This window comes from Cervus elaphus, chromosome X (genome assembly GCF_910594005.1).
Source record: "Cervus elaphus chromosome X, mCerEla1.1, whole genome shotgun sequence".
NCBI classification, from domain to species: domain Eukaryota; kingdom Metazoa; phylum Chordata; class Mammalia; order Artiodactyla; family Cervidae; genus Cervus; species Cervus elaphus.
The window spans coordinates 38600193-38616777 of NC_057848.1; the positions used below are offsets into that span (position 1 = coordinate 38600193).

The following is a 16585-nucleotide window of genomic DNA, read 5'->3' on the forward strand; positions in this document are numbered from 1 at the left end:
CAGCATATGAACTCCCCTTTTCTGCCCATTTAAGAAGCCAGGACACTCACTATAGGTTAATTTCTCTAAAGAAATCCAGAACATCAGATGAAGGGAGGTTTCCTTGACAAGACCATTCAATTTTTCAGGCCACTCCGAACTTAGTAGATTTTCCTAGTGCATATAAAATGAGATGTAATTGAACCAACTTAAAATTCTTAAAAAAATTTCCAAGCACACATTGCCTGAACAAAATGGTTGCGACTGAAACGGGAAAGGGCTTAGCCTTTTGCTTCTTGTGCCACAAGCCAATCTCTTGATTCCAAATGATTGGAATGCAGATAAGCAGGGAAAACCTCCGCGCGTGTTAATGAAAGAGGTCAGCTATGACACAGAGGCCAAGAAGAAGAAAAGGTACTCTAGGAAGCAGGAGCATGTCTCCAAGTTTTCTCTGGTGAAAGGAGACTGATGAGAATTGACATTCATTTACAGTCAAACAAGTGGAACCATGTAACTTTCACGTCCCTCCCCACCTCCACCTCTCACTCCTTTCCGCATGGACAAACAGACCACACAGGTGATTTTGGCCAAAAATTTACTTGGCACGAAACCCAAAACATGAAAACCTCGTCCTGTCCATGTATCTGCTCCAGAGAACTAGTTATAAAGGGAAGATTGCTGAGGTTTTCCCTCTTCGTTGCTCCGCACCTGAGCTGATTGGAGCCGAAGAGACTATTGTTGCGTACTAATAACATCCCTTCCCATGTCCAGATTCTTTTTACGATTCTACGTTGAAACTGTACTCTCTAGACTTAAATAGGGTCTTGGTAACGTTCAAACTCTCGCTCCCACATTCTCATATTTTCATTTATTCTACACGATTTTTGGGAACGTGGTACCCCAGCCAGGCTCTGAGGACTTCTAGTCTCTTCGGAGCTAGGAAAGGGGAGAAAAGGAGCAGAGGACCAATCTCCGCTCCCAGCCGCAGTTACTGTCCCCATCCCTCCAGGGCGCCCATCCCTGTGCCAGGCGTCCCAACACCCCACCCAGATGATGTGACAGGCTCGTGGCCCAATCCCCTTCCTGGTTCCCAGGCCGACTGCTAGCACCACCCGAGCCAATGGCGGCGGCCGAGGGGCGGAGGGCCTGGCAGAAGGGGCGGGAGCGCTGGCTTTAGAACCACAGCCGCAAGAATTCCGAGCGGCAGAAGTTGTCTGAGTGCGTCGGAAGGAGACAGTCGGGCCAGATCCGGTACTCTGCGACTTTCTGTAAGTGCTCTGCAGGTACAGGAGGGCACGAGGGGAGCAGGGTCCCTGAGCGTGGGCAGGAGTGGGTCCAGAGGAGAGCATCTCCAGGAACCTCGGCGGGAACATGCCTGGCATGGGGGGCGGGGGCCTGAGAGGGAGGCTGGAGAGATTTCTGTCCCAGCCTTGGGCGCCAAAGCGACCGTTCACAGCAGGGATGGGTGGGAGTGACCGAATGTTCCTCAGGACCGCTACCCGCCGCAAACACATTTTCTGACGTTCACTGGGGAGATGGTATTTTCTCAATAGTTGCTTTTAACTTGTTGCCAACCTTGGGCTGGAGTCCTTGACGCCAGCCCTTGCCCTTCTCCCCTTTACCGGCGGCGGCCCCAAAGTAGAAACCCAGCGCCTAAAAGTTCCCTCGATCGTCCTTCTCCAGCTACTGCCACCCTCCTCCCGCCGCCTCCGCCGGCTCCGGACTCAGGAAATCCCGGAGCCCGCCGCCTGCTACGCCTCCAGCCCCCGCTCGCCCGCCTCCGGTGACCTCGCAGGCTCACCTCGGCCCCCGGCTCCACGGGGTGCGGTGGCCCAGGGAGAGAACGAGGCTCTGGTTGCCTGCTTTCCGCCTGCTTCCCTGGCCAGTAGCGATCGCTTAGCGATCGTACCGCGTCTCCCTATGAGTAAGCACTTTTTTTCCTTTCAGTAGCAGGACATCCCCATGCCTTTAGGACAGCACCTTTCCGTTCTTCACTCTCCCGATTCCTCGCCGCCCTGTCTGCTTCTTTCTCAGCCCCTCTGGTTCCGCACCCTCGAGCGCACTCCGTCCCGGCCGCTCGGGAGACGGAGTCGAAAGGGGCGGTGGGAGAGGGGCAACATCCCCCTTCTCCCACACAGCACAGTAAAGGGTGTTTACTTTTCCGCACCCGCAGTACTTAGCGCCCTAATGAGAGGCGAGGCGGGGGGCGGGGGCGGCGGGGAACGCCGACTACCCGCGCCCTGGCTTCTGGCCAGTCCCAAAGTTGCCGCCGCTGCTACTGGCTTTAATGTGCTGGCGGCTCAGACCGCCGGGCTCCTGGGCAGAAGATCCCAGCCTGGGAGGTGGAGTGGACTTAAGGCTTTATGACACTTCCCGTACGCGACGCTTCTTGCTCCACACCCGATTTGCACGACATCCCGGTTGGTGCTCAAGGTTGAGTTTAGAATTAATTCGCCATTTAGGATCAGACAGACAGGATGCTGGGAGTACCTGACCTGTTACCAGGAATGAGGGTGGGGACTGGGAAAAGAGCCTGGCAGGCCGCACAGTAGGTACCTAGGTGAAATGAAAAACTCCTGAGAGATAAGCAGATAGTCCGCTTTATAAGATGTCACAGTGTATTTGGGCGCCTAAACTTGATCCTGAAGCTGCAATTTAGAGCGAATTCCAACATAGTGGCGGAAGCCCCACACATGCCAATTGGCATCACGTGCCCCAAGTCTCTGATGCCCCCGGGGTCATTGTCACATGACTTCTTTTGACTTTAAAACTGGAATGTAATGGCTGAAGTCCATTTTCCCAAAAATACGCGACCAAAAAGGGGAGAGGGTGTGAACTAGCCTCCACTCAAGGGAATTCTACTTGGATGTGGATGAGGGGAACAGAAAGGGAATTTGGTGCTCAGATTTTATCCAGAATAAAAACAGAAGCTGTTTTTAAAACAAGGGCTTGAAACATGTTTGTGCTGGGATATGTGTCTCCCCTGTGGCTCTTCAATCTAGTTATGGCTTTTCTAAATTTTAAAAATATCTTACTAATTATTTCCTGGGAAAATTGTCCTTTTATTCATGCCCTGTTTCATTCTGAAATGATTGATTTGAAGCCATATCCTATAAGATAGTGTTTTTAAAAAATTAGGCTTTGTCCATGTACCTGGGTTTGGCCTATATTCCAGTTGAACTGTTCTCTATATTAGGCATCTGCTTGAAAGTGGTGGATAATCTCTTGGCTAAAATTAACCATCAGTTACTGTGGTTTGAAATTGGATCAGAAATAAGGCACAAAAACAGTGGACACTAAATTTGAGAAATGGAGCTGTTTGGGTTTGTGCCTGCCAATACTTTAGCACAATAATGAGATGCCACAGAAACAACTTCTGTAATGACCAATACCCACCCAAGTGACCCAAGTTAAGACTGCTGTTGGAAAAATGTTACGGTTTTTGTGATTTAGATTATATATTGCAGAGTACAGAAATGGGCAGCAGAACCCCTGAGGTCAAGAGTTTAAAAGCTTTACTTATTTACAAAAATGGATCCAGTTGACACATATTCAGTCTTGAAAACAACTAGGGCAGCTAAAAATGAAGCTGGGAACAGTTAAGAGATTTTGGCTTTGCTTTAGCCAAAAACCCTTTGTCTACGTACTGCAGCAACCTCTGAATGACTTGAGCACTCCATTTTCATGCTGTGCATGGGTTTCTGACCCTAAAAACTAGAACAACTTTAAAGCACATAGCTCTGACCGCCAGGCTTAACCTGGCAGCACAGATTAGCTGGAAGTGGACTCAAGCTGCACCTGAGTTAATTGGGAGTTAAGGACACACTGCTAGATAGACCCCCCTAGTGGAAGTGAGGTGATAATATAATTTTAGATTGAACTAATAAATATTTAACCTTAAAAAAAGAAAGAGTACAACTATCCAACTAGGTTAAAGTGGTCGGGAGTTAAGTTCTTTATAAAATAATATTAACTCATGTCAAAACAGGATCCTCACTAGGCTGTCTGTCCAGTCTTTTGTCTCGGAGGTGTCCACTTGTTTAAAACTACTGACTTCATTTTTTAGTGGTATGATCTAATGAACCCAGGCTTTCATTAAAATTAGAGGATTATGAGTCTAATACTTAATTTCTATTGTTAGACCTAGAAAGTGATCAAACTCTTTGTCTGGGGTGGGAGAGCCAAATAAATTATGCTTTGCCTCCATGGGGTCGCAAAAGAGTGGGACACTACCTAGCAACTAACCAACAACTTGATTTTACACAATCAACACTCAGGTTGAAGGACTCCAATCTGATGGCATCATTTAGGGTCAATTGCTAAAACTGTCTCGGCTTAATTAATTTTGGGTAAAAGGATTAATTATAACTAGTGAGTAATATTTGGGTTGCGATTAAGTTTTTTCTACAAATGGTTACAAGTACATTAGACTTAACTGTGACTATTTATACTGGCAGAATGTCAGTATTCAGGGCACTATCAGGAGCTACATGGAAATTTTTGTTGTTGTTCAGTCATGTCCGACTCTTTGCGACCCCATGGACTGTGGCAAGTCAGGCTTCCCTGTCCTTCACTGTCTCCTGGAGTTTGCGCAAATTCATGTCCACTGAGTCGATGTCTCTCCAAGGCAAACAGTGTGACTGTTACTGAAATGAAGTGGGTAGTAGCTTCGCCATGGTGTTTGAGCACTAAGGAGATTATTTTTGGTGAAACTGACAGAGAAAAGGAAAGAAATCCATTTGCAATTTTTCCATATTCTGTTTTAGGCATTTCTGTTTGCCTATCCAAGAAATATACTGACATATTCTTAGCACACATGATAAATTAGTGAATTTGCTACTGTGTGACTGTTATTTCTTTAAAATATAGACCATTTCTGTCATTCCTTATCAGAATTTATCATAATCTAGGTGGAATGTATATGCCAAACTGTTTGTTTTTGCTGTTTAGTATAGATTCCAGAAGTAGCAGATATAAAATTGAAAACAAACATCTAACATCTATCAGTACATGACGACTTGGGTATCTGTTTTTGGAATCACTTTGTAATTGCTCATGCTGTTTTGGTGAAAAGTAATCCGGGGGGGGGGGGAAAGTTTGATGTGTGAAAATAATAAAACTCAGTTTAGAAGAAAGCAGCTAGATCACATTTTGAGTCTGTATAATTATTCTAGGGAATGACATACCATGTAATGTATGTTCAATGTGTTGGAGGTTTCAAAGGTTTTTTGGATACATTATACTGTTGGAAGGTCTTTTAGATACCAGTGGTCACGACTCACTGTTTTTAGTTATGAGAGAGCTTTGGTTAAAATTATGGTCTAGAAATATTAAAAACAGTCTAATAATGAAATGTCAGTCTCAGGAAAAGATCTGATAATTCTTGGGCCAACTGGTAGTTATGGAGGTGATAGTTTCCAAAATTTTAGTATGTTTAATAACATTGAATTTGCCTTATTCTTAGCACTTGAAAGACAAATATTGCTGAGTATAAACTGTTTTAGGGATGAAAAAGCATTGCTGTTAAATGAAAATTACAATGTTAAGGGAGAAGTATGTTGGACTTCCTTCAGAAGAACTGCATTCTAGACATGGTTCTGACACTGACTCATAATTTGACCTTGAGAAAGTCACTAAAGATTATTACATTATTATGTAACATTGAGTACATACATGTGCCAGACACCACACATTTTCTCATTTATAAACTGAGGGCATGGCTCAAGGACTTTGTGTCTTTTATATAGAAATAGTATGGCTTATTTCAATTTTATTTATCAGTTGATTTTTTTTGCCAATTTTAATGCAACTATATTGCATGCTAAGTCACTTCAGTCATGTCCAACTCTTTGCTGTCCTATGGACTACAGGGTGCCAGCTTCCTCTGTCCATGGGATTCTCCAGGCAAGAATACTGGAGTGGTTGCCGTGCACTCCTCCAGGGGATCTTCCCTACCCAGGGACTGAACCCTAATTTCTTATGTCTCCTGCATTGGCAGGCGGGTTCTTTACCACTAGCACCACCTGAGAAGCAACTGTATTTAAGCTTGTTGGAAGATTGATGACTATACACTGGCGGCTTATGCCATGACTAATGTTTTTTCTTTAAAATATAGACCATTTCTTTCATCCCTTATCAGAGATTTTTGGCACATTAAACTTTCTGATTTTATATAATAAGAAAGCTTAATTTTTCTTAGCAGTGTAGAAATTGGTTTGATGATAAGGAGGTAGTGTTGTTTACTGGAAAAAACTCCAGGGTCTTTTAATCCTCTACAGTTTGCACAGATAGGCCATCTTAAGTAAATTATGGAAGTTCTCTGTGTTCATATCTGGATTATACTTTATTTGTAAACCATCTGTTTCCAATCTACGTATTTCACAGGGATGCTGAAAGGATAAATGAGCTATGTAAGCCTTGGCTCTTCAGCAGACAGGTGCTATATAAATTCAAAGTACTGTACTAGTATATCATATAAGCACCAAAGTTTTAACAAGAGTTTGCAGAAATAGAATTCTCATCACTTTAAGTTTTGCCACATTTTTACTTGTCTGTAATAGTCTCCAACCATCCACTTTTACAAGCTAAGGAGAAATAAAGCCAGACATAATATAATGAAAAATAAGAGAAATGGTTAATAACAAGAGCATTAAGCCCTATACGTGTCATACTTTGTTATATTCTTTTCTCTCAAATATTGTGCCAAGTAGCCCGTTAAAGCCATTAATGTGGTGGTTTTTGTTGTTGTTTTTTTTTTCCCTTACTTTTCCCAGGCAACTATCGAGCGGTATTTTGGCATTCATTGCTAAAGCTTACAAAGTACTTTGGCTTATCATACTTCATTCTTAGTTTTGTGATTGCCTGTTATAGGAGGTTTTGTGTAAAATTGCACATGAAAAATCAAATGTTTCTCTGTGTAATTGCACTCTAAATTGTGTATGTAAGTATGGAAAAGTGTATAATGAATGAGCTAGTCTGTTTGTTTAAGTGTCATGCCATCATTAACACAGAAAAGGTGAGAAGTGAATGTAGATTTTCTTTTGAAAAACAGGCCTTGGGCTAGGTCATTTTCAACCCCCCTTTTTTTTGTTTTTTTGAAAAACAAGCCTTGGGCTAGGTCATTTTCAACCCCTGCCCTCAAAATTGTTAACTTGGAATTAATTTTCAATGTCTTTTGTCATCTTGCCAGTTACATAATGGTTCTTTAACTCTGTCATTCTTTGAATGCAAATGTTTTTATTTTATTAAAATTATGTTTGATAACATTTGTTAAAATATCATTTGTGAAGTAACAGTACCTAATGAAAATGAAATAAGCAGAAAGCCTTGAGTTAAAGGACTTTTGAAATTACCTGGTATCGTGTGGCTAGTTCTGAAGAGAAGATTCTTTTTGCTAAAAGAAATCATTTTCTTTTGTAAAATCTGATCTCTTATTTCTACCATCTCTGGTTTAAAAGAGTCAATAGCAAATCATTTTTTGTAACCTTGTAACCCAGTCATTGAAAATAAAACTTTGATTCTCTTAAGCTGTTTTTAATTTATATGTGTATTTATATAAAATATAAATGCTTTTTATAAAATAGAATTTGTGAGGACAGTATAATAGCTTTGAATATTCATATTATTGCATTCTACATTATACACTCTAATTACATAGTGTTGTGCTCAGATTGACATTCTGCTATTGACACTGAATTATAATATTAATACATTGTCCTTTATAAATGAATGTCATTTTTAAGTTTTTTTTCTGTATTTAAAACTTGCTTATATGTCCCTGTTTTTGCCATTTCTTGATGTCTTTTTGACATTTTGGAGCTTGTATTTCAGTGAGGAAGAATTTCCATTTAAGACTGCTTTCTCAGAGGTAAAAATGACAAGAGATGATTCCTTTGGTATATCCTATTGCTATAATAGTCAATAGGCATATTTAGTTAATCTGCTGGAAAAGTGTCTTAAGTAGTGTGCATTTCAGAAGTTTTTAATAACTTTACGTTGGATTAAAAAATATAAGGCCATTGTAAAAATATTAGAAGAAAGCAAAAATTTTTATAAAGAATAAAAGTAAAGATTACTCATAATCATACCACCTGTTCATATTTTTTAATGTTTCCTGTATAGAAAGTTAAATATTTTAAAAATTGGGATTGTGTTGTATATACAGTTTGTATCTCTTTTTTTCACTTATTATACTGTGAAAATGTTTTCATGTAAAAAGATATTTTTGAAAATATTTAAAATTACTGCATGAGATTTCATAATTTATTTCACTAATTCCAGGTTGTTGGAATTTTTTTTCTTTCCATGTGTTATAGATAATACTTCAGTGAACATCTTGGGGCAAAAAGCATTTCGTGACTCTGATTATTTCTTTGGGATAAGTATTTAGAAGAAAAACTGCAAAGATTTTTGTTTTTAAAGATGAATTCCTTTGACAATCTTTGAAGTTGAAACACTGGCTTACCCAAAAAGAGCCTTGATTTCAAAGAACAGCACTCAGGAAAACAAAAAGCCATTCTTTATATAGTGTTTTGTATGTGACTAAACTGGAGCTGGTTTAGGTAAAGTATATGTCTTAGAAATATTGTGGTTTCCTCTGATCTAGTTAGCAGGTGCAAAGCAGGATGAAGTAGAATCCTGTGGGGTGCACAATCATAGGAAGTTCTATTTTTTGAAACGGAACTGTTATTGGGGGAAGGGAGACAGGTTTATATTTAATTAGCCTTTAGATTTCAGATTGCTGTAAAACTCTGTTCAAGTACAGAAAGCTTATTTGTGACCAGAAACTTTCAGTATCCTAAAGAAACTTTTAATCCTGAAGTTGGTTAAATGGCTGTGTTTAGAGGTTCTTTTTTTGTTTTATTAATTTATTCTTACTGAAGTATAGTTGATTTATAATGTTGTGTTAGTTTCTGGTGTAAGCAAAGTGATACAATTTTATACATATGTATTCTTTTTCAGTTTCTTTTCCATTATAGGTTATTACAAGATAGTGTAGTTCCCTGTGCTATATAGTAGGTCCTTTTTTATATTTTATATATAGCAGTATGTATATGTTAATCTCAAACTTATTCCCCCCTTCCCCTTTAGTAACCATAAACTACCATATGATCCAGCAATCCCACTCCTGGGCATATATCTGGAAAAGATGAAAACTCTAATTTGGAAATATACACATACTCCAATGTTCACAGCAGCACTGTTTCCAATAGCTAAGACATGGAAACAACCTAGATGTCCATTGACAGATGAATGGATATGTGCTCTGTGTGTATATATGTGATGGAATATTACTCAACCATAAAAGGAATGAAATAATGCCATTTGCCACAACACGGATGGACCTAGAGATGATCATACTAAGTGAAGTAGTCAGACAGAGAAAGACAAATATCATCAAATATGTGATATCACTTATACGTGGAATCTAAAATACCATATAAATGAGCTTATTTGCAAAACAGAAATAGACTCACAGACATACAAATGGCTCTGTTTGTCGACAGGCTTTTTTATCTCAGGCTGTGCAGTTGCAGCTCAGTGATACATCAGTTGGGTTCCAGACTACCACCATAATGTGAGTCACACCAATTGTTTTGACTTCCTAGCACATACAAAAGTTATGTATACAATACTGTACTCTATTAAGTGTGCAATAGCATAACGTCTTTAAAAAAGTACATAATTAAAAATATTTTTTTGTTTAAAAAATGCCAGTTCATCATCTGAGGCTTCAGTGTATCCTAGTAACATTAAATATGACTGATTACCAATCACTATAACAAATATAATGATAATGACAAATTGTGAAATATGGTGGAAGTTCCCAAAATGTGACACAAAATGAGAAAATGTTGTTGGGAAAAAGATGCCGATAGATTCCTCACTTGATCCAGGCTTGCCACAAACCTTCAATTTGTAAAAAGTGAAATATCTGGAAAGTGCAATAAAATGAGGTGTGCCTGTACTTTGAAACTGCTCAATAAACTCAGTTTTATATTTCATTCAAGTTTCTTAAATAGCTAAACTGAGATCAAATAGTGGTAAAATTTCTGGTGCCATCAGTTAATTTGTGCCTAGATTTCATGTATAGTGAATCCCCCAATTACAACACTTAACAAATATTTTGTATATTTAAATGACTCATTGCACACTGCATCTCTCTCTCTAAACTTATCCCATGCTGCTTCATAGACCCTTCTCGGATGTTTGTTTCCTTCCTCCAGTTCACCGGTGGCACTAAGGACCGTGTTGTTCTGGGCATCCTCTGATGACCCAGAAGTGATGTAGAAAATGTCTGACCACACAACTCATTCTCACCACCTCCTTTTTTTGTTCTCAGAGATATTATGTACATGCTATATTTCATAGTCAGACTGGAGTTTAGTATAAAATGTGGGTTCCCATGGCTTTGCCGTTTTATATCTCTGTGACATTGGGGAAGTTCTGTAACTCCTCCAAACCTCAATTTTACTATCTATAAAATGGGGATGATATGACTTGTTTTAGTGTTGTGCTTAAAATTAAAGGAGAACATTTATAAAGAAACTAGTGGGGACTTCCCTGGCGGTCCAATGGTTAGGAATCCACGCTTTCACTGCTGAGAGCAGGGGTTGGATTCCTGGTCAGGGAATTAAGATCCCACAAGCCATGTGGCACCGCCAATTTATAGATCAATTAATGTTGCCTTAGGTGATCTTTATCAGGTGTCTGTAGCAACCTCTTCATTTTCCTCTGATTTACTCTTTTTCCCCCTTAAGTATCACCACTGAAGATAAAGAAGATAGGGTTTTTTTTGTTTGTTTTATTTAATGGTATTGTGAAAATATGACTTGCTAATGCTTTGCATTACACATGTGGAGGATTTTAACAATGTTCCAGGTTGAAGAAGCCTCTTGACTTAGCTAGAAACCCTTTTACCATTTGCCTTTTTATGAGGATATGCCATCCAGCAGTCTAAATTCACCCTCAAATGAAAATTGGAAATGATACTCTTTTAATATATTACAGATACCACTGTAAACTCATTGCTACTAACAAATTTAGCTTAGATCAGGATGGAAGGTAATAAGTAATGTTGATGCCTATTTTGGAGGGTAGGGAAAAAAAGCTTCAAGTTCTTAAGTGTTTGTTTCTACAATAGTACAAATAGTATAAACATGAATATTTAAAAGTTTAACTTTGAAAAATAGGAGAAAAGAGAAATTAAATCAGTCAAAACTTAAAATGCCGGGGAAGGCAGAGAGTTATAAATTAAATCAGAATCTTAGTCATGGGTGAATCCAAAACATATTCATTTTAAATTTACGATGCCCGTTATTTCCTCTAGTGGAAGTTTTCAAAAGCAAAAACCAGGAAATGATGAAGGACATTGACACATTCAACAAATATTTTGAGAAGTTTGTGGGTCTCCAGTTTAAAGCTACAGTTGAATAGCTTTTGCAAGTGGTTATGAATAATTAAAATTTTATATTTTGTCTTACAATAATTAAAAAACAATATAGCCAAATTAACATTAAGTATAGATAGCCAAAAAGAAATACTGATAGAGTAACATGTGTAAAGATATAAGCCAACCCATACATTTGGTATCTTATCCTAAATCAAAATTTTCTGGCATTAGTTGCCCCCCTCCTGAAATGAAAACAAACTAGAATATATTTATAGGAGCAAGCAGATCATGGCAAACTTCCCTAACCAGAGAGGGTTTGTGTAAAGATGAAGGGAATGTTGCTATGTCAAGTACTTTGAAATGCGTAAGGATTATATAAAAGCAGGCCTATAAGGCATTTATAAAAAGATGTAAAACTCAGGGAAACTTTAAAATATGCCCAAAGTCCTCAGGTACATATTGCTGATAGTACAAACTACAGATGGAGTAAGAGTTAGCTAAATATAGTAACATGGACAATGCCTTAATTAGTGTATTTGTGGAATTCTTTTCATCATTCAACTAAAATAAGTATAATGAAAGCTGCTAGGTGCTAGGGCTACAAAGATGGTAAGATACTCCTGTAGTCTAGAAGAAAAGACATAATACTGGATTTCATAAAACCTAAAAATATTCTTACATGTAGAAAAGGAACTTAAATATGGCCTTTTTTCTCAACATAAAATAATTTCTAAATTTAAGCCTTGTGTGAACAAAGACATTCATGTATAACGCAATATAATCAAATCTAAACTAAGAACAAATCAAGTTTAAACATTGTTATTTCTTTGCAATAATTATTGCATCCTAGAAAAAGTGCCCACCATGAGTTAATTTCACTTAAATAGAACATTGCTCAGCCTATAAATGAAGGTCAGCAGACACCAGTGTCTTGGAATAAAATAGCCCTTTGGCAAGAAAGTGAGCCACTCCCCATTTAGTTTTTACAAAAATAAAATTCTTTCCAGTTTTACTAAATTGTAGATGTTGTGCACAGCATGTACTTCTGCAGTAGTTGGTTCTGCAGCTGTGGAAATATCCATGTATGCAGAAGCCCTAAAAACATTGATTCACCATTACTTGCACATGTAGCTCTCATACTTTCTATAGTACAGCATTCTGTTAAGTTTTATCCGAGTCAAGGATAAGAGCAAGTAACTACAGGTATAATGGGGCTTCCTTGGTGGCCTAGCCGATAAAGAATCCACCTGCAATGCAGGAGACCTGGGTTTAGAATCCACCTGCAATGCAGGAGACCTGGGTTTTATCCTGGGTTGGGCAAAGGTGTAGCCTAATGGGCTACAGTGCATGGGGTCGGAAAGAGTCAACGCAACTGAGCAACTGAGCACATGTGCACAGGTAGAAAAGTGTTAGTGTCTCAGTCATGTCTGACTCTTTGCAACCCCATGGACTGTAGCCCGCCAAGCTCCTCTGTCCATGGAATTCTTCAGGCAAGAGTACTGGAATGGGTAGCCATTTCCTTCTCCAGGGGATCTTCCCAGCCCAGGAGTGAACCTGGGTCTCCTGCATTTGCAGGCAGATTCTTTACCATCTGAGCCACCATGGAAGCCCTGCACACAGGTATAACTGACACCTTAATTTTCTGCCTTGAACTTCTTGATTGTCCCAGACTTTGAAATGACCCAGGATTCCAAATGTGGTCATCATTCTGTTTGATGGGAGAGGATCAAATGGATGCACTATATCTGGATGTACTATGTCCTCTGTATATGGTTTGCTTCAAAGATAGCACTAAATTCCTGCCATATACCATGGAAAACACTGTTCTTCTAGAGAGAAAGGAAAATAAACCCATTCTCCTGATTCTTTCACAGTACACCTGGCACATAGCAGTTCTCCATAAATACATTTGAAAGAGGCCTTTGCTAATAAAGATTAAATTGTGAAAACCTAATCAGCAAATTAATAGCTTATGAATCATAATTGAATAAAATACATCATGATGTGAACCTATCAGAAGACTAAGCAAGGGGCTTCTTTGGTTTTCTTCCTCTGACTTGTTTTAAATGGTCAGGAGTGAATGTTACAGATAGCACTTCCATTATGAGAACTGCTTAACTTTAGGATCAAAAACGAAATTGTGATATATTCATATTTTTCATTTTTAAAACAGTTTTATTGAGATAGAATTCACATTCTCTACCACTCATGTAAATTCTATAGTTCAGTGGATTTTAGTATATACACAGATGTGTATGACTGTCACCAATTTTTGAACCTTCTCATCACCTCAGAAAGAAACCTCATACTTTTAAGCTATCCCTCTCCCCAGGCACCCATCTCTCCAACCCCAAGCAGTCACTAATCTACTTTCTGTCTCTACAGGTTTCCCAGTTCTGGACTTTCATATATAAATGGAACATATAGTCTTTTTTGACTGACTTCTTTCACCTAGAATATTGTTTTCAAGGTTCATTGAAACTGTAGCATGTATCAACACTTCATTCCTTTTTATGACTGAATAATAGTCCATTGTATGGATATATGACATCCATTGATAGACATTTGGGTTGTTTCCACTGTTTGGCTGTTATGAATAATGGGACATGTTAATATTAAATGTCTAAATAACTACAGGTCAGCTAATGCATTAGAAGTGGTACTGACAAGATAATATTTCATGTATCACTACTCTGCTGTTAATGCACATCCTTGCTTTCACTCTGAGCAGTATTGATTTCTACATCTAAGTGAAGCTATTTTTTTCCTGTTTCCTGAAGCTTAGTAGCTTATTATCAACTTGTTCCCAATACTAACTTTTTCCTTAATATTTTTACTTGAATAATGGAAAATCTGTAAAAGTCATATAATCACATTAAAAAAATCTTTTTATATAATAGATTTATCCAAAATGCCTTGTTTAAACACATTTATCAAACACCTAGTATAAGGATCAAAAGTAAGCAGTATTAAGTATTGCAGAAGTAAATGAAAAATGCTTTGAAACATAGTGGTTTTCAGTCAACCTAAAGCATTATTGAGCATATCTAATATATTTATTTTTTAAAATTATTCTTCAAATATGAAATATAAACACAGAACAAAATTCAAATGCTATAAATGGACATAAAGAAAAGAAATGTGCCTCTGACTCCAATCCCCATGACCATTAGTACTAGTCTCTTGTGTATCTATCCAGAAATAATACTGAATACATTTGACACTTGACATTTTCAGAAGAGCTTGGTGTTTTACATTTAGAAAGTGCAGCATTACGTTTGAGGGAGTCTTTACCTTTTGACTCTTTAGGGATGAACATGAGAAGGAGGGATTATCATCCAAGGATGATGAAAAAGAATCACCTTCAGTTACAGAGTTTTTTCTTGTAAGAACCCTGCTGGTCAAAATAGGTAATGATGGCTAGAACCAATCTCGGCCATTATCTTCTATATTCAACCCACAGAGAATTTCCTGGGCCTAGTTGCCTTATTCTTCTGGGCAGCTAGCACCTTGCAAACCCACTAGGAAAGGATAGCCTCCCTGAGAGAGAAGGGCTGTAGTTGAGTCAAGAAAAGATATAATTTCCAGGAGACCCATTTAGAACTTCCTGTTGAACTTCCTATTTACTTGCTTGGGGCTTTCCAGGTGGCACTAGTGGTAAAGAACCTGCCTGCCAATGCAGGAGATGTGAGAGACGTGGGTTCGCTCCCTGGGTTGGGATGATCCCCTGGAGAAGGAAATGGCAACCCATTCCAGTATTCTTGCCTAAAGAATCCCATGGACAGAGGAGCTTGGCAGGCTACAGTCCACAGAGTCTGAAAGAGTCAGACACAACTGAAGGGGCTTAGCATGCATTTATGCATTTCAGTACTTAATTCATTTGTTTTGTGTTTAGCCACTCAGCTGTGTCCCACTCTTTGTGATCCTGTGGACAGCAGCCCACCACGTTCCTCCATCCATGGGGGTTCTCCAGGCAAGAATACTGGAGTGGGTTTCCTACTCCATTACTTAATTCACTTAACAGGGCTTTATTAATGATCAACAGTGTGCTAGGCACTGTTATCACTAAGATAAATAAAATAATGTGCCATTATTTGAAGAGCTCAGAGTCTAATCCAGCCACTGATTTTTGCAAATGAGGCAACAGGGAAATTGATTTTGACTTGCCACATCATGAAGTGGTAGAGCGGTGGTGGGGGACAGAGTCTCCTGATAACCTAATCCGTCACCCTTCTCACCGTAAATTTAAACATCACATCCAGAGTCCAACTTTGTTTACTAGGAATGCCTCTTCCTCTTCCTCCATGAATCAATTTATACTAATTGGAGTTTTCTTTCAGATGTTAACAAAATGGGGAATGTCGTGTTATTAAAAGTTGACATAACTCTCTGAAACTCACTTCATCTATGACTTAAGCAGCATTATTTAACTTGACCAACTCTTCCATACCTAATGGGAATTCATTGGTTATAGCTTTAAAGTGGTAAATTATTTTCTAGGTTGTATCTTCAACCATATACTTACAAAGCTGCAGTCCTAATCACTGATCTTAAAGAGTTTCCTACATAGTATTGCATCCAGAGAATTTTGAAAACTCTAATGCCAATATATTGGATATACGTTGAAGGATTTATCACTCATATTTCTTCCAAAATAGTTGTAGTTATGTCTGTAGTGTTTTGGAAAACTTTGTGGAAATAATGTTTAAAATAAGATATGAAAAAAAAATAAGATGAAATTTTTGCAAGTAAATGTTCTTCTTTTATCCTCATCAATTTAATGATACTATATTCCATGTTTAATTCTGTTAGTTTTTTTAGCTGAACTTTTTACTTAGCAGAAATTATAGACATGTACTTGTAAGAAATAACACAGAGAGATCTGTACCGTTTCCCCAGTTTCCCCAAATAATAACGTTTTGCAGGACCTTAGTACAGTACCAAAGCCAATGTTGACATTGATTATAGACAAGATGCAAAATAGTTCTTTCAACGCTAGAATCCCTTTTGTTACTCTTTTGTAATAGCACACACTTCTTTCTCCCTCCCCCACACCTGCCCCATTTCTTTCTACCTCTGGAAACCGTAATCTGTTCCCCATTTCTATAATTTTGTCATTTCAAAAATATATGAACAGAATCAGAATTATATGCAATCTTTTGGCTTTTTTCATTCAGCATAATTGTCTAGAGTTCATTCAAGTAGTGTGTAATG

General features: G+C 38.5%; 1 protein-coding gene across 2 annotated transcripts in view; it reads left to right on the plus strand.

Annotated features, from left to right (window-relative positions):
- Positions 1–1121: 1121 nt before the first annotated feature.
- The window catches only part of PLS3 (plastin 3), a 90329-nt gene continuing 74865 nt past the window's right edge, over positions 1122–16585 (plus strand). The window contains exon 1 of one of the 2 annotated variants that reach the window (XM_043895372.1): positions 1122–1247. The gene's annotated coding sequence lies outside the window, so the exon portion shown is untranslated. The remainder of the gene's footprint in view (positions 1248–16585) is intronic. The other variant, XM_043895374.1, reaches the window with a different exon arrangement.